Source organism: Camelus bactrianus, chromosome 1, assembly GCF_048773025.1.
Source record: "Camelus bactrianus isolate YW-2024 breed Bactrian camel chromosome 1, ASM4877302v1, whole genome shotgun sequence".
Lineage (NCBI taxonomy): Eukaryota > Metazoa > Chordata > Mammalia > Artiodactyla > Camelidae > Camelus > Camelus bactrianus.
In genome coordinates this window covers 126582331-126604146 of record NC_133539.1, presented here as the reverse complement: position 1 = coordinate 126604146, position 21816 = coordinate 126582331, and the positions used below count along the sequence as shown (strand labels likewise).

The 21816-nt window shown below is 44.9% G+C and overlaps 1 protein-coding gene across 1 annotated transcript in view; it reads left to right on the top strand.

Moving 5' to 3' along the window:
• LOC141578890 (uncharacterized) overlaps positions 1-21816 on the top strand; it is a 190692-nt gene that overhangs the window by 27536 nt on the left and 141340 nt on the right. The gene's annotated exons all lie outside the window — the stretch shown is intronic.

The following is a 21816-nucleotide window of genomic DNA, read 5'->3' as shown; positions in this document are numbered from 1 at the left end:
CTCTCCCTCAGTTTCTTAATGCGCCTAGTTGGGGTGATAATAATTTAAGTCTTTTGTGAAACATTATACACATAAGACATTTGTTTCTTGGTAGAAACAAAACCTGCGAGAGAATCTGGGATTTCTTTAAAAAAAAAAAATCTTGTCCACAGCACTCTGTCTGTGTCTATTTTGAAGTTCCTTGAGGGTGAGTGTTGGGTCTAAAGTCCATCGTGGGACAGGTGGCCCATGGGTCTGTGTGCCGCAGATGGCCCCCTCCTCCCCAGGCCTCTTCCTCTCAGTCCAGGATGAAGTTCCTTAGTAGATTTACACAGAGATCTTGTGTAAATGGCTTTTCATTTTATTGTTTCACGAAGAAGGGCTGCCATCATGATCTCTGTAGTCAGCTTTTGGTGACCTGAAGGCTATGCAATTACGTTTTTCTATTTAATAAAAAGAAAAAAAATTACAAGTACAAAATTAGACCTACGGTGGTGGCAGGGGCTCTTGAAAGTGGGGACCATTAGCTTTGTTAGTTTCAGGTGCAGGGGCCTCTGGCCATGAGGACACATCATCGTGCTCTGAAGTTGGAGGGACCAGTGGGCTCAGTGGGAATATTTACTGAGTGTATCTCATTTGCTGGGCATTGACCTATTTGTACTGTGTGTTCCTTATTTGAGACAGTGAGCTCATTTAACCTCAATAGCCTCTTTAATAAATTAGACTTTTTATTTTGAGATATAATGTAGATTCCCATGTAGTTGTAAGAGATAATATGGAGAGGGCCTACGGACTTTTTGCCCAAGTTTCTTTAAAGGTTCCATCTTGCAAAGTTGGGATACAATTCAGTAATGACTCACTAACCCTTTGAGGTTTGTGTTATTGCCCTCATTCCTATTCATGATTAAACTGGGGTTAAGAGGAGCACACAGGCCTGCCCAGGTCACCCATGGTTAGTGTAGAGTCGGGTGAAACGTGGGCTTGGGATTTCCAGGCAGTACCATCATGATGCTCTGTGGCAGGGAGCAGCATTCACTTTGCTTGTTTATTCATTCATTCAACAAGCATTTATTGAGTAAACTCTGTGGGTCTGATGCTATCATAGGTTTATCTGATTCTTCAGCAGTATGGAGAATCCGGTAATGTTTCCTTCTTTTTTTAATCTGAGAAAATTAGCTCTGAGAGGTTATAAACCCCCCAAAGGAAATATAGCTCATAAATGAGGGATAGTAAATTTGTACAGTTCCTTCTTCTTATGCAGGTGGGACCCTAGGCATTTTACATTTGTAAACTTCCATAATCCAGATATATTCTTGTAAGGCAAGGATTTTTTTTTAATTGAAGTATACTCATGTTTACAATGTTGTGTCAATTGCAAGGTGTTTTTTTTTTTTTCTTGAATTTGGAATTCAAAAAATATTTTTTGAGGGGGGTAAATAGGTTTATTTATTTGTTTCATTTTTTTTAAAATGAGGTACTGAGGATTCAACCCAGGACCTCATACATGCTAAGCATGTGCTCTACCACTGAACTGTACCATCCTCCCCAAAGCAAGTTTTCTTATCAAGTATTCTGCAGCTTAGGAGTTCAAATAAATTGGAGTTGAAATCCAGGTCTTTTGATCCTACTGTGTTTCTTTGCATTATATCCTGCTGAGGGTTGTGGAAGCAGTTCCTTTATTCATTCCTTTATTCAGCAGTTTTGAGCACTGACTTTGCATCAGGACCTGGCTAGGTGCTTGGAAACAGAAAACAAGAAATGACCCTTTTCTGCAGAGGGCGGAGGCCTAGACCAAAAGCTGCGTAATGTGACCTGAGCTGCGGTAGCCATGTGCAGACGCTGAGGACAAACTGTACCCCCGGCTTTGCTTGGGCTTCCCCTGCCTTCTGACTGGTACACACCAGGTCACCGCAACCCAGTGAGGCCCGCAGCCCGCAGCACAGTATGTACCTCGGTCTCCTCTTCCCTCTCGTCAGGGCCTGCAACATGAACATCCCTGACTACGTGCAGTGTGCTGAGGACCACCAGACTCTCCCCGTGGTGGTCCAACCCGTGGGGATCATCTCAGAGCAGAATTTCTTTTGCATCTATAAGCGAATCTCCTTGGTGAGGCAGATCATCCCTTGCGGCTCGCAGTGGGGACTCTGTATCCACTAAAGTCACCACTATGCACCCGAGAATGGGTGGAGCGACTTCCAGACCCACCACAAGGTCGTGAGCCTTGTCACCATTACCGACTGCCTCTTGGCCAAGACCTTCGAGAAGCTCCACGTGCAGAGGAGCTGTATGGCACCATGCTCTATGACTCTCGGCTCTTTGTCTTTGTGCTGCATTTGGGAGGTGGCCGAGCAGCCGCGCACCGACGTGGCCTTCAATTTACGAGGACTGCAGTGTGGTGGAGAAGAGGATCGAGGACTTCACTGAGTCTCTCTTCATCATGCTCAAGTCCAAGTGCCTGGACGGTGCATCCGACAAGTCTGGGGACAAGATCCTCCTGCTCTACATCCTGTTTGAGAAGGAGGACTTCGTGGGACTGGACACAGAGAGCAGGAAAGTCTACCTGCATGCCCGGCCAACCTGGCTATGTGAAGGGTTGCTTCCCTACATCCAGAAAGGTATCAGCAAGGAGGAGGGCTGTCTTGTAGCCAAGGCGTGAGGGAGGTGAAACCCGCCGGTTTTCAGACGTTTAAAAGTGAATCCGCCTTTGTTTCGGAGAGATTCTTTTAGGGTTATTATGGACACTTACTCCCGCTTTTCAGCCAATTCCCCTGGTGTGACCCCTGGAGTTGCTGTCCAATAGAGTAGCCAAAGCCACTGATGCTAGGAGAGCTGGGGAGGAGGCTGCTCTGAGCTGAGATGTGCTCTAGGTCAAATGCACATCAGACGCTGAGACTTGTCTAGTAAAAAGAATGTAAACTATCTTGTTACTTTCTTTATTGATTACGTGTCAAAATGATAGTATTTTACATACAGTAGAATAAGTAAGATATGTTCTTAAAATCAGTTTCTAGGGGTTTTTTTGGGGGGGTTACATTTTTAAATGTGGCAACTGGGAAACTTTCTTTACATGGCTCACATTTCATTCCTGTTGGACAGCCTCTCCTGGGACAGTCTCATCCCTTTGCTTATAGATGTCATGCTGAATCCTGAGATGCAGAATGAGGCGCTGGTTGAGCTGGGGGTGGAGCCAGTGTCTCCTGCTTCCCAGGTCCAGCAAGTGCACGGCTCAGGCCCTCTCTCCCTGCCTGACAAACACCATGCCAATTTAGGACAACAGAAACACTGCCAGGGGCTTCCAAATGAGCTCCTTACGCAGGGAAATGCGTGTCACGGAGTATGGGGCACAGCAGTGAAAGATTCGTCCTCACTTTGTCCCTGTGATTAGGTCAACGGACCCACTTTGCCTTGGAAGTGCAGACGAGTTCTTCTGGGCTGCCTATCCCCCCACCTTCTGCTCTGTTTCCCTGTGTATCTATCGAGATATCCCTCGGGCAGAATAGGGTGAGATGCCTTTGCCGAGAGGTGGTCCCCCTTTGCTGGGGAGATTGTGGGAATCTGTGTCCCCCCGGCCTATGGCCTCGTGCCTTGACTCTGGAGAGGGCTCATGGCGGTCCCACAGGTGACGGTCGGAAGACCTGGCACGTGCTGCCGGGCCCGAAGAGGAGGAGGTGTTCTGCGATTCTCTGTGAGTCTAAAATCAGATTCTACTTTCTGGTTGTTGGTAAGTTGGAGGAGAAGATGCCAGAGAATTGATAAAAAGATAGTCCAGACCAGTCCCGTGAGTGACAGGCACAGGGGACCCGAGTCCCACCTGCTTGTGGTGCCTGGCGGGCTCTGGATGAATTTTCAATTCCTCCCGGACATACCTCTGTGGCTTAAGGAAGGGGCGAGGCATATCGTGGCCATGACCTGTACTTGTCCTCGCAGGGCCCTGTGATCTACACCGCTTTCTCCCCTTCTGCTTCTTGTAGATGAGCTGGCAGATGTAGTGGTCTGGGCAAAGCTGAGGGCACAGATGCCAGCACCGTGCCACTCCCAGGCTGGCTCCATTCCCGTCACCTGTCACCTCCTGCTCAGTCCCCAGGCGTCAGTGAATGTAGGTGCATCGGTGCAACGTAAGCAGGGACCACCTTCTCCCCCTGGACAGAATGGTGGGTGAGCAGTGGAAGCCTGGAGCCCTGCCCCAGACCCCTGGCCATTGCCTCCTCTTTTGTCACAGGAGGCACAGGTGATATGTTTGCTCAGCAACTGCTTGGCTCTGAGTCTGCAGACCCACCAGAGAATGCCAGCTTGTTTTTGCCTTTTGAAGTGTGTCCTTGGGATTTGGCGGAGTAGCTGGTTGTGTGCTTAGCCCATAGTGGTTGGCACTGTCACCATTGTTTACCCAGAACCTCGTGTACCAGGCATGGCTCTCGGCATCAATATACAGCAGCGCATTAAACCTCCCTCCTGGTGGGTCTGTCTGTTTTGGTACCATAAGGGCTCAGCCAGCATCTGAACGTCAGTGAGATAACGCGGCCAGTGAGCTCGGGTCAAGTACGCTCTCCTTCAGTCACTTTTACTCCATTGTTGCTTTTACTATTCCACAGTCATTACTTTTTTAAACAATGCTTTGGTGCAGGAACAGAACCTAAATCTCTCCTGTTACTCTTGGTGGGAGTGAGTAAAATTGTCCAGCTTGAAATGCGACCACATTTTGTAGCTCAAAAGCTGTCTACACGCATCTAGGTGAAGTTTAGGTTTGGGGCGCTGACCACGTTGGGGTCCCCCGGCAGCGCCGCTCGCCTCAGGCCCCTGCCTTCCCTGGAACAATAGGTGAGGGTGGGTCTCACCGTCCCCTCGTCCCTGTCCTCACCAAACTCACCTAAATTCTTGTAATTGCTGTCAGTTATTTTTGTTCTCATGTGTTTCTAATTTTCGCTGTTCCTCTTTTCCTTTTTCTATTTCCCTTTCTATCTTCTACCGCCCTGTGAGCATGTTGTTGTGTCTGAAAAGTGGACTGTGCACACCCTGCATTGGAAATAGCCAGATTGTCCTCCGTGCTGTCCCCATCGCTTTAAAAAGCAAAAACCTTAACAGTTGCCTTGATCCATATATTATCCTAGTCATCTTTTTATTTTCTAGTTTTTTGGAATTTTTGCTTTGTTAGCACATCACCCACTGGTGTTTGATACCTGTTAAAATCCTTGCTTTGAGGAACCAGTTTGGTCCTCCTTATGTTTGGTGACAAATGCACCCTTATTAAATTTGTTTGATTGTTTTGAAGAAGTGAGATGTGAATTGATTTAGGCGGCTGCTGAGGGATTTTTTTCATGGAGTATTTAAACTTGGAAATTCAAAATCTGCAGCATCTTCCTTGATTCTGGCTTTCACACAAACGTGCTTGGCACGAGGTTCCGGGCTCTTGCTGTGTGACGTGCGTGACGGAGCTTCCTGGCCGGTGGTCACTGGTGAGAAAGTGGCAGGCTCGGAGATGAGCAGCTGCAGGGGATGCTGTTGGAGGAAGCAGTCACCGGTTTTGTGTTTTTTGTTTTTTGTTTTTGCATTCACTTTCTCCGGGCCATTTACTCTACTTTGCCTTCATAGAGAGGCAGGAGCGGGACTAAACTCCATGCCACTCTTATTTTCCCTTTACGAGGCTGGTTTTTCTCAGTATCAGAACAATATGGCCTTCTACTAAGTAGCTGGCTCACTTGGATCTGGTGGACACAGGGACCGCTAAAGGGGACCGTAGCTTCCTCTCTGCTCCAGCCAGTGGGCATTCAGAGCCGGGTCTGTGGTTTGCCTCAGCAGCCATGCAGTCCTCCCTGAACCAGCCTTTACTATTAACCCATGTTGGCAGTAAATAGCTGACTCCGTGTCTGTTGCAGCTGACGTCCACCACTGACGGCCGTGTCGTTAGTTTGCGGTAGTGAGTCTCCAACACCCCATTCAGCCGTGAAGTGACCTTGCATTCTCACCCACACCCTGGTTCATCTCACCCGGGGAAAGGGTTTGGCCACCACCGTCATGCTGGCCATGAGACCTTGTTTCTCCTTTCATGCCCTGGTCCAATTGTGGACACTTCATCCTTCACTGACTTGGTCTCGCTTGAGACAGGCCAGACATTCTGAAAGAGTCCATCACATTCTGGGGGGGAACAGAACAGAAGTAAGAGTAGCAAGAAGGTGTCTAGGCTATCTGGGTTGGCAAATGCAGGCTGGGATCTGTGAAGGCTGGGCTGTGCCTTGGACACAGGCCTTTCCCGTGGCTCCCGATAGCCCAGGGGTCGGAGTGAGAACAGCCTTGCCTGGGTTCCCCCATCCTCATCTGCTCACTGGCAGGTGTGTCTGCTAACTCGGAACTGCCCCAAACCTAGGGCCCTTCAAATTTCAGACCACAGGAGAACCTTGAGTCCCTTCTCCTGGGCCTCCTTTGTGAGAATCCAGTGCCTTCTGAGGTGACCAGCGGCAGGAGATGCCTCCCCCTCCAGGGAGCTCTCTTCGGAAGACTGTGACGCACTGTACCTTGCTATGAGCTTGTGGGGTTCCATCCGTGGTCCTTGCAGAACCAGATTTGAGACTGGCTTAGCGATAGAAATGACAGGACTGATTCCAGGGCAGGGCCGGGGGGAGGAACAGGGGAAATTCAATGTGACCTCAAACACCTAGGTGGGTTCTGGGTCTGTTACTAAAATCGGGAGCCTGGGAAGTACCTGCCAGGAATCGAACTCTAGAGTAAATGGTGGACATGAGGCATTTTTAAGATTCCATTTGTCATCCAAGTTAGGACTTCAAAGAGGCACTCGGGTCTATGGCCCCGGGGCTCAGGTGAAGGAGCCGGACTAGAGATACACGTTGGGAGTCGTCATTCTTAGCTGGTGTTCACAGCCGTGCAGGTGGATGAGCTCATCTCGAGAGGTGCAGACTGAGGCTGAGGCGGGTCAGGGCTGTGCCTGGGTTGGAGGAAAGCCCAGACCATGCAGCTTTGGCGTGTCACTCAGTGGCGTTTGGGATTTTCAGAGCAATGGCATTTATCCTTAAGGGTCTTGGGGGTGGGCAGGGCCACCCAGGAAGAAATCTGAATGGAAGGTTGTGGCCACGCGTGCGCGTCTGGGGATGAAGCAGGGGCTGCATGTTCCAGGAGGGGAACCTCCTCGGAAGATGGAGTCGGAGTGGGGAGTTTTGAGAATGTAGTCACACTCACCTGTGAGGGAGGGACAGAGGCCTAGGGAGTCTCCACCCTAGCGGACTCTCTTTCCCACGAACAAAAGGCCAGCCATCAGAAGATCTGAGGTGAGAAGGAGCCAAAGTGGAGAATGGTGGTTGGACAGTTCTGGAATTGTCTCCCTGCAAAATAGAGTTAAAAAAACCCAGACTCTTAAGAACATTGATAGTGACGTTGGAGGAGATAGTTCTTTTTCTGGCCTCCTAAAGATAAGGCATATATACGGGGATACACAGAAGAATCGGGCAGTCTGGTCCTGGGGCTTGACCCTTACCAGGGGGAACATTGCAAGTTTAAAGGGGGAGAAGGGCAGCGGAGGGAAACTAGCCAGGTCTCGTGTCAGGTAGCAGTCGGCCTCACTACTTGCGTGTTGCATTCACATCCATGTCTCCCAGGTGGGCGGTGGCAGCCCACTTTTGCAGATTGGGAAGCCTTCTCAGAGGGTTTAAGGGATTGGTCCGTTTAGCGGCTAGTCAATGCTGTAGCAGGATTCAAGCAGGGCCTTGTCAGACTTCAAGGGCATGTTCTATCTACTAATTCCAGTACCTCCCTGTTGTACCTGGATTGGTGAATTGTGTCAGTTTTGGAGCCTTTCACAAAAAGTACGATTTAAGTGCCTCAGGACTGTTTCACAAAGCTCAGTGTTCTTTAATGGTTCAGAAGCACCGCAGTGATTTTCGCCCCACAGAGGTAAGGTCTTACTCCTTTGACGATGACGTGGTGGCAAATGACGTAGAGGTGCAAAACCAGACTTAGCAGCTTCTGAAGGGAAACTCTCCAGTTCTCCCTTGATAGGCTTTCTTCCACGGGATGTAACCTGCTGCAGCGTAGATCTGAGCTTTCGTATGGAGTGAGGGTTTGATATCCAAAGTTAGCAAAGAAGGGTCAGATGGAGAAAATCGACGTTAACAATTTATTTTGGGGTTTCATTAGACAAGATGCACTATCGCTTAATGGCCCATATAACGCATGTAATTGAGTACAGAACATTGCATTCCTTACTTTCTAATGAGAGCTGTCTTGCAACGTAAGGTTGTCTGCTTTGGAACTTCAGCTCAGCCGTTAGGGCACCTGTCAATGTTTTGGTGTGATTGTATTTACACAGTGCATATAATCTGGGCTTCCTCAGCCCCAAACACTCCAGTGCAGAATCATAGGCTGTAGCCATCACTTAGTTACACAAATACTTCTACAACTATATGATACAAAAAAAAAAAAAAAGAGAGAGAGATAGAGATTGCCTTTATCAAAGTTCCTTTGATTTTAACTGCAAACTGTTGTTGAGCAGCTCTGGTTTCCTTTGGATATGAATATGTACATTTCTTTGCATGTAACTTGGATTTTAGACTAGAACACCAACCTCTTGCTTTCCATGAGCCACAAAAATCATAGCCAAATGACATACGTATTAAACATTTTATTCTTTTCTTCTGAGACAGAATCCTTGAATCTGGGACTTGGGCTGTGATTTTGCTTTTTGCTCTTCCCACCCCTCTTATCGTCCCACTCCTTTTTCCCACGTGGCCTCCAAGAGTTCATGGTCTCAGAGGAGCAGGTGGACAAACACCAGTTGGTCGCCAAGCAGTCCTGCTTTAGAGGGAGCCCAGCCAAGAGCTAAAGGACATCATCAGAGAGGGCTTCCTTGAAGAAATGGGCTCTACATTCAGTTATGAGGACAGAGTAAGAGTCAGCCAGGAGAAGGAATCAAGAGGGTGACTCAGGTTGCAGGAGCAGCCCGGGTAGAGGCCTGGAGGCTTGTGGGGTGGGGACTCGGGGAGAGTGAACTGTGTGGTCCAGGGTGGAGGGTGCCCCTGCTTGGGAGGACACTGGAGTGGGCCTAGGGATGGAGGGCTTAGGAGGAGCTTGGTTTTTTACTAGAATTGACACAGAAGAGGCAGTGAATGGTGTCAGCAGAAATTGACCCTCAGGAGAGGTACTCCTGGTTTTGCTTCTGATGTTCTACAGAAAGAAGGGGTCGGGGTGGGCGAGAGCAGCTCTGCCCGTCCCTTTGAGACCCACCCCTTCATTCATTTATTCATAACACATGCAATTCTGAGTGTCCAGGGGAGAGAGGGTGGACTCACAGTAGTAAGCAAAATGTATTGCTTCTTGAGAGCTTAGCAGTGTCAGAAGTTGTCTTAGCGTAGAATGTTCTAGGAACACAGCAGGGGCACCTTTTCCAAAGTGCAGAGTTTCGAGGGAAGGAAGGCTTCCTTGACAAACCGTCAAAATGAGCCTGGAGGCAAGTGGGAATTAGCAGAAGGTCAGGGGGCACCTGAGGTCATTGGGGACCTGGGTACTGAGGTGAGGCTGGGCGAGCAGGGTCGGGGGTGGGGCTAGAACTCTACCAGGGAGCCTCTGAAGGGTTTGAAGTGGGGCTGACTTAATCAAATTTGTTCTTTGGGAAGGCTGTCCTGGCTGTATGTGTGTGTGTGTGTGTGTGTGTGTGTGTGTGAAGCAGGGAAGAGGGGGAGAGTGCCACCAACTGGGAGGGTCATTAGAAGACCATTGACAGGCTGGGGTCCACCAGTGGGAGAGGGGCGTCGGGGCTGCTTGGGGACGGCAGGGGCAGTGTGGATGCCGGATTTCCTCATGGGGAGGGCTTATTAACGGGGACCCCCTAGCGGCACCTTGTGGCTGGAAGAAAACGGATGCAGCCAGGTGGACTTTTCTCTTCTTCCCTGCCTTGTGTGATGATCTTAGCTCAGCCAACATTTGGAACAGAAGAGCTAAGTTTCAGGGTAGTCCAGGACTTTGTTGAGCTCTTTCGAGTGAGATCTGATAGGATTTATGCTTGTGTTGAGATCTGCATGTTCACTTAGCTAGAAACGTCCCGTCTTTTGGATTTCCATAGGGGTATTTATTCTTGATAAAGATTGCTTTCTTGGTGAGAGGAAATTTAATACAGCTGCTGTCTTTCTCAAAAAAAATCTTATCTTTTAAGAAATTTAAAATTCAAAAGAATAGCAAAATTTAAAAATGATAAATTAAGGCTTTGGTGTAGTTTCTTTGGATTCTGAGTTAATGTAGAGTTAGAGCCTTTGCATTACCTAAATAGCACATCATTGTCAGTATTTAAAGAGCTGTTAGTGAGCGCCCCAGGCCCCACTTCTCAAAGCATCATTAAATCTTGCTCTGAAATAGTGAAGTCATAAAGTTCTTGTTGGCAGAAGCCAAACAGTTGGTTTATAATTTGCAGCATAGCACCCTTTATAAAATAATAATAGGTTCAAAATTAAGAAAGTGGAAGATAATTGATTTTTTTAAAGCTGAAACATAAACTCTCTTGTGTTAATGTTGCAACTGGTAATTTCGAAAAGAAAAATCCTACTGTAATATCATCTATGTGGAATACATATATGTCTATCACGTTTGCAATGTAACTGCGCAGTGGTTTTTGAAGACAGGACCATTCCAGCTGAGATACTGGCAGTGATGCTTGCTGGTTTTCAATGGAAGACCCTAAATTTGCCTACTTAGCTTTATTCTTTTCTTTTCTGTTCTCTCTCTCTCTATCTTTTTTTTTTTTTTTTTTTTTTGTAGTGAGAGGGCTCAGTAGTGCTTTGCCAGCATGATTTTGGGGCAATTTGGGGGCAGATATCGTGCACAAGCAGTGAGATATTTCCATGCATTTTACTTTCCGGACATCACTATGGAACATGTGGGGGTTTGTGCCTGCAGGCCGGGATGTTGCAGGACTCCCTAGTCCATCACCTTTATGTCTTGGAGCTGCTCCAGTCAGTGAATGACTTTCTGTGGCTTGGAGGTAAGGTGATCTGATGCAGATGATCAGATGTGTAAGGAAGTACTGTTACTTGAAATAAAAAACCTATCAAAAATGGCTCTAAAATACAGGATGAAGGAGGAGAAATGGCTGAGATGCTTGCATGGGGAATATTCTCAGGTGACTCCGTCATTGTGACTCCTGTCACTCCCCACCCCCCCAGCCCGGCACGGCAGTCATGCTGAAGCAAGCATGCACTTCCTCAGAAACACGCTGAATTTCCTTGTGTCTCTGTTTGTTGGCTTTTTTCTTTTTTCAAAGCACATCTTGCCCTTTGCTTAAATGCCATCCCTGCCTAGTCACCTCTTACACTCATACTTCTGGACCTCGTCCGTACATAGCTGCTGAATGGATGAACAGAATGTAGTATCTCCATGTAGTGGAACATTATTCAGATGTAAGAGTGAATAAAAAAGAAAAAATAAATAAAGGGGAATATGAAACAGGCCACCTGCTCTGGGAAGTCCACCCTGACTGCTCAACCCTCCCTTTTCCCTTTGAAACCCAATCACTTATGCTCCTCTCTACTCTTTTTGATAGTACTTACCAACTTCTAATAAACCTTAACACTTTCAAAAAAAAAAAGAGAGAGATGCTGATACGACTTCAACATGGACGAGCCTTCATAACAGCACGTTAAGTGAAAGGAAGCAGACACAAACGGCCACATATTGTTGACTTCAGTGATCTGAAATGCTCAGAATAGGCACATGCAGAGGCAGAGAGCAGGTGATGGTTGCAAGGGGCTGGGTGGAGGGTGGTTGGGGAGTGACTGCTTGTGACAGGGGTGTTCTTCTGGGGTGATGAAGTGTTCTGGAAATAGATGGTGTTGAGGGCTGCACAACCGTGAGTGTGCAGAAGACTGCTGAGCGCTGTCTCTGGGAGTGCCTGTGGTTGGGGGCGGATTTATTTTGTTCTCATCCGTGAAGAGTCATCTTGTGCTGAGGCCATTCTACTCCTGTGAGTGGTGAGGCTCAGAGACTTTGCAGAGTCATGTGTTATTTTCCCCCTTGCTGAGTGTAAGCAAAAAATTTTTAAGCCTGAGAAAGTGCTCCATCTTCAGAAATGTCTTTCAGTTTTGCATGGTGTAAAAATCTTGAGAGATTTTTAATCGTTGAGGACAGCCTGTGGGGGGAAACAGCCCGTGAAGCCTGGGTGACACTGGGGAGAGCCGCGCTTCCATCCCTGACAGGGGTGGGGATTTCACCCCCGTTCAGGCAGTGAAGGGCCCAGACCCGTGAGCGGATTTGACAATCGTGAATATTTATGTGTATCCACTGCTTCATCTTGGATATTAATTTCAAGCTGAGTCAGTTTGTGGCGGCAGCCTCATCCTACATCAGGAATCTATAGTATCTGCTCTTTGAGGTGAAGACCTGACAGACTTGATTATTTAACTGTCTCCCTTGAATTGATATCTCAGATTCCTTTGTCAATAGTAAAACAGCAGAAATATAGACGTCCTTTAATGCCGATGTGACCTGGAGCAGATTTAGTCTCTGTGCCTCAGTGGCCTTATCTGCGGGTGGGGAAGATGATAACAGTGCTTCCCTCAGAGGGGCTGGTGAGGGGAGAGTGAGGAGCACAAAGGGAGGACTTACACCAGATGCTCATGAATGACAAAATTTTGTGCTCTCAGCCTGTTGAGGCCTCAGGGGCAGAGATGGCCGAACAGAGCAGTCCTAGCCGGAGCTCGATCCGTGTTGGCAGCTGTTATGATCAGTATCACCCCTGTGGGTTATCGGGCAGTTTTAAGACTTGGTAATAGGAATTCATGAATAATGTTAAAAGATTAGACAACTCAGATCCGGTTTACATAGTTCTCAAGATTTCCTATGAGAAATGGATATTTTTCCCCCATCTTTAATCTGAGTTGAGTCTCTAAAAAAATTCTGTATTCCTCCATCTTTTTGATTTAATTCTCCATTTCTTGAAAAAAAAAGTCTTTAAATGGAGTTACTGGTGTCTGAACTGAGGGTCTCATGCATGCTGAGCACATACTCTCTCAAGTGAGGTATAATCTCCCCCGTGATTTTTTTTAAACTTTTCTTTCTTAGTATTCAGAGGTAGGAGGGCTCTAATTCTTTTCCTGGAGACATGTCCATGAACCTGTAAATCTATAATTAGTGGACAAAATTTGGTTTATGAAAAAATTCTATATAACATTCTGCAATCCATTCAAAAGGAAATGCTCATTGACATAAAATGTTTCTCCTTTATGGTGATTTCTAATTTTTTGTCTGCCTTAACTTATTAAAAGTAATCCTCATCATCATAATGACCAAGCTTGCTCTGAGTGGACACCTCCCTAAGGCTAAAATGCTTTCCTCACGTTTTACCTCATAGCAGGTGTTTAAGGGTAGGTATCAGTGTCTCCTTTTTTGCAGCTGAGGGATTGAGAGATGGGGCAGCTTGTCCAAAATCTCACACAGCTGGCTCTGGCAGACTCAGGGCTGGAACCCAGGCTGCACAGGATGCTTTCTCCGTGACTCCTCTGATCAGCCCCGTGTTGAGTGGTTTCCCGAACTCCTGTGAGTCCACCAATGAATGATTTTAGCGGTCTCAGTTTGATGAAGCCTTCAAAGTAGACACACCAGTGAGAATGTGAGACAGAGTGGCATAAATTGAAATTGTACATTTTCACAAATGTTGCATTCTCAGGCAATGACTTAAAAAGTTTATTTTTTTATTTTAGTGCTTTGTAAACACTAAAAACAAAACATTAAAAATGATTATAGTGCAAAATAGGAGTGGGCTTTGAAAGTCCAACCATTGCTAATGATGTTGCTTGTTTTTCTCTAGTGGTGCTTATTGACAGAAAAATTTACAAAGACTGAATTGGTTCTATGTAGTCTTAGTATGGAGGAAAGTTTTGTCAGTGAATATTGTAAGTAAAATCTTTACTCTTTTCTTTCCTGATGATGAATATGTAAGTTGTTTTCATGGCTTAAGTACATTTCCTCATTTGTGAAATTTGAGTGATGCCGTTTACCTTGTTTGACTGTGAGATGTAGACGCCTTGTATACGAAGCACCCAAGAGCTGCTTAGTAAAAATATGCTGTCACAAGGACAGATAGTTTAGAAGGATCAACTCTGAATACTAAAGAGGGTGGCTTGTTTCTGATGCATATTCAATATGCATATATATGAATATATGAATATGGCTTAAAGTAACAAGGATTCAGGGTTTTGTGTGTGTGTGCAGTATGAAAGTTTAATGAAATCTGTATCATTCTAGTGAGACAGGGACTAGTTAAATCACCTTAAGCAGACGGCCTTGAAGATTATTTACACAGAATGTGTGTTGTTACAACTCAGAAGTCATGTTGCCGTGTAACCATCCACTCAGACATTTAAATTCGTAGAAATCTGACCAGAACTATTAAGTTTAGAAAAATCCACATTGATCAATTTAAGGGAATAAGCTTCTTTCTTTTGTGATTAAAGAAATTTTGATTTATTTTTCTGCATGCTTAATAGGTTTTAAAATATCAAAACATTGATTTGACATGTCACTTTTTTTATAGAATAAACTCATGCTGTTTTAATGTGTAAATAAATGTTTTTGTATTTCAATACACTTGTATGATTTCCTGGCTCTTTGAGAAGTATTTTGCAAGATACTTAGATTACCTACTGTTGGAAAAATACAGACGTGACTTTTATGAATAGAGGTCTAGTACAGATCTGTTGGTTTTTGCTACAGTGCATGACATGAGGCCTAGGAGAGAGAGCTTTGCTGCTGATTGCCGTAAGGAAAGATCCCAGATCTCAGTCTCCCCTCCTGTAAAATAAAATGGCTGGACTGGATTCTTTCCTCTTCTAAGATGAGTTTCCATGAGCCTGTGTCTTTTGTTTATATTCAAGAGTATTAGCAATGTCAGATTAAATACTGAATACCCCTCCCTTCCCCGAAGCAAACTGCAGTATGTGCTACATAAGCTTTTAGTTATCTGATTCTTGTTTCTGATTCAACAGGCAATTTTTGTGTTGCATCTTTCCCGGCAACCTGGAAGGTCTTTTTAGCCATAGGAGGCGCTGTTGCACCTTCATACAGTCTTAATTTTCCTGTTTGTAAAAGAAGGCTTAACAAATATTTTTTTTGCTTTGATTCCTTTGCTAAGTGCTTCAGAATAGCACAATGTCCATTATGTCTGTCTACCTGGAAAAATTATTCTGCTTATATCTTTGTTTTATTCTGTCATCTCGCTGTGAACATTTCAGACATACTGTGCAAACAATGGCAAAATCGGTCTTTTATTCCAGTGTTAGCAACCAGTGAGCCGGGATTTTATAAAGCAGCTAGAAGCGGCCTCTTGAGCACCTTAAAGCTGAAAAGTGTACTGAGTTCCCTGAGTATTGACCCAGCCGCTGTGTGTCATTTGGTGGGAGGTGATTTTGTACATAGAAGAAGGGGTGTAGTGATTTGACTTGGGTTTGCGTGCACGTGCTGCCACTGAGCCACGTGAGCCTGAGTCAGTTTGTTCTGAGTTTCTCCCTCGTCTGTGAGATGGGGATGCTCGTATATGCTTTGCAGAATTGTGAGAATTAGAAATTATGTAAATTGTTTAGCACAGTGGGAATGTCAAAGGGCTCATAAAGTTTAGCTCCTGTTTGGTATGAAGCCATCATTTTAGAGTCTTTGGCAATTACTAAGAAACAGGAAAATAAGAAAAGCTGGTTTTATGCTGAAAGATATTTGAGGAGGTTCCATAGTTCCTATACCCATAATTTAGCATCAGCAAAGTCAGGACCGTTACACAGTCGCCCTGAACCAATGTTAAGCCACAGAATTTTTTGGTACTTCATATATATTGGGGCTTAAGTGGACCCAATACTTATACACATGTTTTCTCCAGCAGCCAACTGAGAGATGACACAGAAGAACAGGCAGGCGATAAATGTCTCCTTTATTACTGATGAAGCCACATTCTCCATGAAATTCAGGGCTGTGGGAAAATGCGTGTCATGATACTGTGTCCCAGAATTAGAGACTCACGCAGTCCCAGGTAACTCTGGGCCACAGCGAGCCTTCCCTTAAGAGGATCTGCCCCATCCTGCACAGGGCTGCCCTGCCATGGAGCTGAGCATCCCGGGTGCTTCCCAAGGGTGGCCAACACTGGAGGGAAAGGAAAGGTTTCATATGCCCTGCTTGTCTCTCCGGACTCACACCTCAATCTGTTATTGTGAAGAGTGCTAGCCGTTGGCAAGGGGTCAGGGGTGTGAAGGGGGAAGCACTCTCCATGGACCAGAGGAGTGTGGAGGAGGCATCCCTTCTCTCAGTTTAAACAGGTGGTGAGATGCAAGAGAAGGGTGCTCTCCAAGAGTTTATAAGAGGGGAAATAAGGATTTCCTTTGGGACTCAGACTAGCCATGAAACACAGAAGATGATTAGTAGGGAGGCTTGTAAATCACTTTCTTATTAAATTCACATTTGTTGAGCACCAAAAATGTGCTACATTCTTTTCTGAGCGTTTTACAGAAATGAATCCTTCAATCTTCACAACAAGTGAGTAAGGGAGATTTGATTGTTATCCCAGGTTTACAATGTGGAAATTGAGGCACGGAGAGAGTAAGTAAGTTGGCCAAGGTCACAGAGCTAGTAAGTGGCAGAGCTGGTATATAAACGCTGGCTGTCTGGTTTCCAGGCTCCCAGGGATGGGCTTTGGGTGTTTAGAGGTATCTGCATCCCTGGATCTCTGTACCTCTGTGCATCACTTAGCCCAGAAAGGACAGGGAAAGGAGAGTTACACAGGTGCTCACAGTCGTGTCTCAGCCACTGTCCACGGATAGTGCACCGTGATTGGCGTTAAATGTCTTCTGGGCAGCAGATCTGTTCGTATAACAGAAATTTAGTCCATTGAGTTAATCTAGAAACCCTTCCTGCTCTGCTTCTGTCCATGGTTGCCATGTGACTGCCTGCCCGTTATTGGGCCGTTGAGGAGAATCTGTACTCATAGTTGAACTCTGATATTTCAGTCTGGTTCGTAGTTTCACATCTCCTGTTACATTAATAAATTCAATTTCTGGTTTCTTTGCATCAGTCTCTCATGAGGTTGGTTAATGTGACATCAGTCCATGGGAGCCCAGGGTTGCTGACGGTATATTTTCTGAGCACGTTGTGGCACTTCTACCCGTGCGGACCTGGGTGGAAGATTTCCGCCTTCCGCACTGATTTCCCCGAACAGTAGGGTCCTCTCCCACCCCCGGATGTGAGGCTGGGAGCTCTCAGAGTAGGCCAGTCAGAAGCCAAGTCCACCAATCAGAAAATGATGAAGTCCTTGGAAGTGGGTTTAATAGAAAAAAAGAGCTTCCAGGTAGTCCGATGGGCTGTTCGAGTCCATTTGGTGAAAAGCTATCCACTGTTTCTGGTTGAGCTGCTTCTTTGCTGTTGAAAAGTCTGGATTACATGGAGGGATTTTAAAAAGCAGAAAGGTGTGATTTCATGTGGTACATCCACACCGGTGAGAAGTGATGGATGACCGCCTGTGTGAGGCATAGACAGAGTCTTACAAACTTCATAAAACAGCTTTAAAAGCTCTGCCATCTGAGTGCACTTCATATGGGGTCCAATTCATGACTGGGCATGCTGAGAGGGCAACTAATTGATAATGGCAGAAAGGACACGGAGGCATCAAAAAGGTCTCAGTCATGTTCCCTGTTTAAAGGATGTGGCACAATGTAATATATTTGAGCTGGTTCTTCACTGAACAGTTTTGAGTGTTTTCTGGGACTCCCCAGTGCACCAAGGTTCCCTGCAGCTGGGTGTCCCCTCAGTGCAGCTCTGTCAGTGCTCATCCTGGGCTGACGTGGTGTCACGGGGAGCAGGACGGTCAGCGTCCCCCGCTCCTCCGAGCTCCGTTTCTTCATCCGCAATGCTGGGTTTCTCTTCGGTGTCTACTTAGTAGATTTGCTGAGAATCACACGTGATCGTTGTCAGGGGCGATTTGTGGTTGTCTCTGTGATTGTCATATAGTGAATATTTGATAGAAACTCTTGTGTTTTATTAAAATTATGGCTCCTAGATTGCAGTGGTTTTTAGTCTGCATTTACTCTTTTTATAAATTTATTCTTATTGTTAAATATGTACTTATTTTTATTTATTTTTATGAAGGTACTGGGGACTGAAGCCAGCACACTGTGCATGCTAAGCAGGTGTTCTACAACTGAGTAATACAGACCCTCCTTGTCTGAACTTAAAAATAAATATTTCAATACACAAAATAGCTCTTAAACACCATCATGGGACCTATTTTCTGTATAGACAATTGAATACATATGCTATTTCAATAAGAATAAATGTTGTTGGGACATACTTTCTGAATCTGTTTATGTGTTTAAAAACGATCATACGTAGTGATAAACACGAGTCTTGTATCCACTACTTAGGGTCTGTTTTGCCATCATGGGAAATTATATTCTACAGAGAAGGCTAATTGGGTCTCGTTGATATTTGGATGATTTAGCAGATGATGAAGGCTTTCAAAAACTGACAGTTTTGTATTTTAAACTAACTACAAAGTTATCTTCTATAAATTGGAAGTCCTCAGCTTGTGAATTGCCCAGTAATTCAGTGTGTACATGTCTGTGTCTCTGTGAAAGTGTGTGTGTGTGTGTGTGTGTGATTTCAGGAAGGTAGAAATAATTTCCATATAGCCTTCTGATACCTTTCTCTTCCAGTTCAAGGTGTAGGCATATATTTGTACAAATAAATTGATACTCTTTTGTCATTTGGCATATTGGTGGGTATAAAAGGTTCTCATACTTGTTTCAGAAGGGTTGGGGAGAATGAGCTTAGAAAATAGGAGGAGATAGAGGCAGGAAGGTTCTTTACACTTTGTGCAGGATGAGAAACAGTAGCTTTTCTTTTTTCTACTAAAGCAAACTGGCACTGAATTGTAACATACTATTACTCAGAATTGCTTTTCTGATCAGATACGAGTGCCTCAGATTTTTCAAGGCAACATGAATGATGAAATGTGTTTTAGCAGTTATCTTTAAATGTAGTTTTATTTTTTAAGTAAAAGGCTATAGCCTGTTCTTTCTTCCAGCGTTACAAGAAGTTCCCATTGATCCAGGTACATGATAATTGTGCTTAGTTTCTTCGGGTTATTGTTTTTTTTTTTTTTTTTTTAAGTGCTTGTTTCATTGTGGTGTGAATGAATGTTTAAAATTTCTGGATTTTGATGTTTAGAACATGCTGATTTATCAGAACTGTTAAAAACCTGATTGTTGTTTGGTCCTCGTTTGGTGGGGCAACCTATTGATTTCTGTTGTCTGTTAAAGAGGGAAATTCTTCCTCTAGCCTGTAGATCATTAAGTGAATGGTTTGCATTGTGCCTTTAAAATTCTTTGAATGCATTGAGCATGTTTGTCCAGTGAATTTTGAATTGACTCATAGTAATGACTTTGTTTGATTCTGTGGCTTTTGCTCCTCTCCACATGAATTTGAATTCTCTGTTGCATTTTGTATACGTGTTCTTAACAGGGGAAGAAATTTTGCATTTTTTACATAGGTGGGTTTTCCTATCCCCTCTGAATGCCTTCTGTAATTGATACAGCGAAAATCTGTTATTGCAGTGCTTAATTATTTCATAAACTATTTTTTGGCTTAATCAGAAACAATGACAAAGAATGATAATAAAAAACATGAAAACCTTCCTTCCTTTGAAGAATAGAAATGAGGTGGTCAGGCTCACGCGTGCTTTGTACCTGACACCCTTACTTTCATGTCATTGTGTATCATGATTCGGAGATGGAGTTGCTTCAGGTTTGTAGATTTTTGTTTTAACATTTGTGTTGAATTCATTCTCTAGGCTGATGTTTCCTGTTGCGTTTGTGGAAAGTGTAGGTGAAGGGAAACAGATGCTACGTTTTGTATTCAGGAGGCCTGAGTTGCTGAAGAGAATAGAGTAGAGGGTGGGCTGAGGAACAGAGTGACACTCCCTCACCTCCAGGCTGAAATTGATGAACAATGAAATCAATTAGGTGTATCGGTATTTATTTGACCAATAGAAGTCAGAGGGCCCCGACTGTCTAGTTATGCGCAATGGAAATTACTGAATTCACCTGCAGAAATAGGTGATTTACCAAGTAGAAGCAGCTTAGAGCAATCAGAAAAATCAGTTCTATGATGAGATATAAAAAGAATATAATATCTATTATTTCTGAAACTTTTCTATGTTAAGTTGTGTAGAGCTAAAATTAAGTTCCAAGCACCAGGAGTTAAGAGTCTGGGTGGTTCTGTGGGATCGTTATTCAGGGATGTGTCTAGACCCTGCTGGAATGGCCGAAGCTGGCAGGAAAAGACCCAGAGCCAGGATTTGTCATCCTAGGGTGTCCTCCATAATGGTTCCATGTGATAGCCCATGATTGGGTTAGCAAATTTAACCGACACCAGACGCATGTCAACCTTAAGAAGAAAAAGTGTGCTTAGTAACTGCTTTCAAGCAAGCACCTGTACATCCTCACTCCTGTCTCCTTGCCGTAAAAAGCAGAGACAATGCCTTGCTTGCATATTTGAGGTTTTAGATATCACTCTGTTCATTGCACAGCAATGACCCAGGCCCTCAGCTATAAATGCTGGGCGTGCGTGCTGTTAGATAGTCTATTATCCCCAAAACACGGACCTGGCTGGACTGGTGGTCTGCTTTGTAATGAATATATAAAGAATTTATCTTGTTCCCCTCTCCCCATGACTCCCCTAAAGGTAAACTAAGCCTTTTTACTCATTGTGGATTCTACAATCTCTGTCTCATCCTGTCTTTCCCCAAGTTCCTGTTTACTATCACACAACTGTTAAAGACTATTTCTTTGATTATACACAATAAATATGGGAGCATTTGAGAGGCTCTTGGAGTTGGCTCCCTACTCCCTCTCGCTTTCTTTCCTTTTTCCACAGTCTTGAGTCATTCATTCCATGTCGGTAAGACTTCTGCCAGCCAGAACCCACAGTTCCAGGTGAGAAGGATGCAGACTTTATCTCTCCTACCCGAGGGAGAGAGAGAAGAGAATTGAGATCTGCTCCCCCGTGGTCACTTCCTGCCCCAGGGCCACTCCAGTTCACCTGCAGCTTTCTGGCCTCTGCTCTCAGGGCCTCTGTCCCAAGGCTGACATCAGCCTTTTTTTCCCTTGTCAATATTTCCTGTGCCTTTCAGGAGTTGGTCTCTTCTCTGCAATTCCACCCTGGCAGATGTGATGGTGGTCAGCGTGCTGGTGGGCAGTCATTTGGGCACTCCCAGGAGCCATTCTGATTCTCCTGAGTCTCTCATTCGGGGTTACAAAACTGTCGAGAACCGGAGGAAGCCCATTCACGTGAGGTCAACACAGTATTACATCACTTTCATTTTATTTTTGAATTTTCAGTGGAGAAATTATTTCTAACAAACTGTTCCAGATTTTCGGCCGCCTGCTTTCCTCACCACTATTTCCTTGTTGGCTCTGGTGCTTGTTTAAAGAGCCAGGTTTCTTCTCTGGTCATTTCTAGCAGCTGGGCTTGCCGAATCCTTGATCTGCATTTGAAGCAGAATGCTTCTTCGTGATGTGAATCTGATTTTCCTTGTCATGTCTTAATATTTTGTGTACACTCAGCAACTGTTTCAAGTGAAATGCTCTTGTCCAATTTCGGTTAACTCACATTTGCTGAACTCCTGCTTTCATGCTGAGGGCAGTTTCTTCTTCCTGTAATAAAATTTAGCAATTTGCATTTACTATGGGAAGGTACTGGCCCGAGGTGCTCTCGTTCTTAACAGTTTTAATAACAATTCACCCATTAAAATGTACAGGGGTTTTTACTCTATGCCCAGAATTGTGCATCCCATTCAATCTTAGAACATTTTCATCCCCC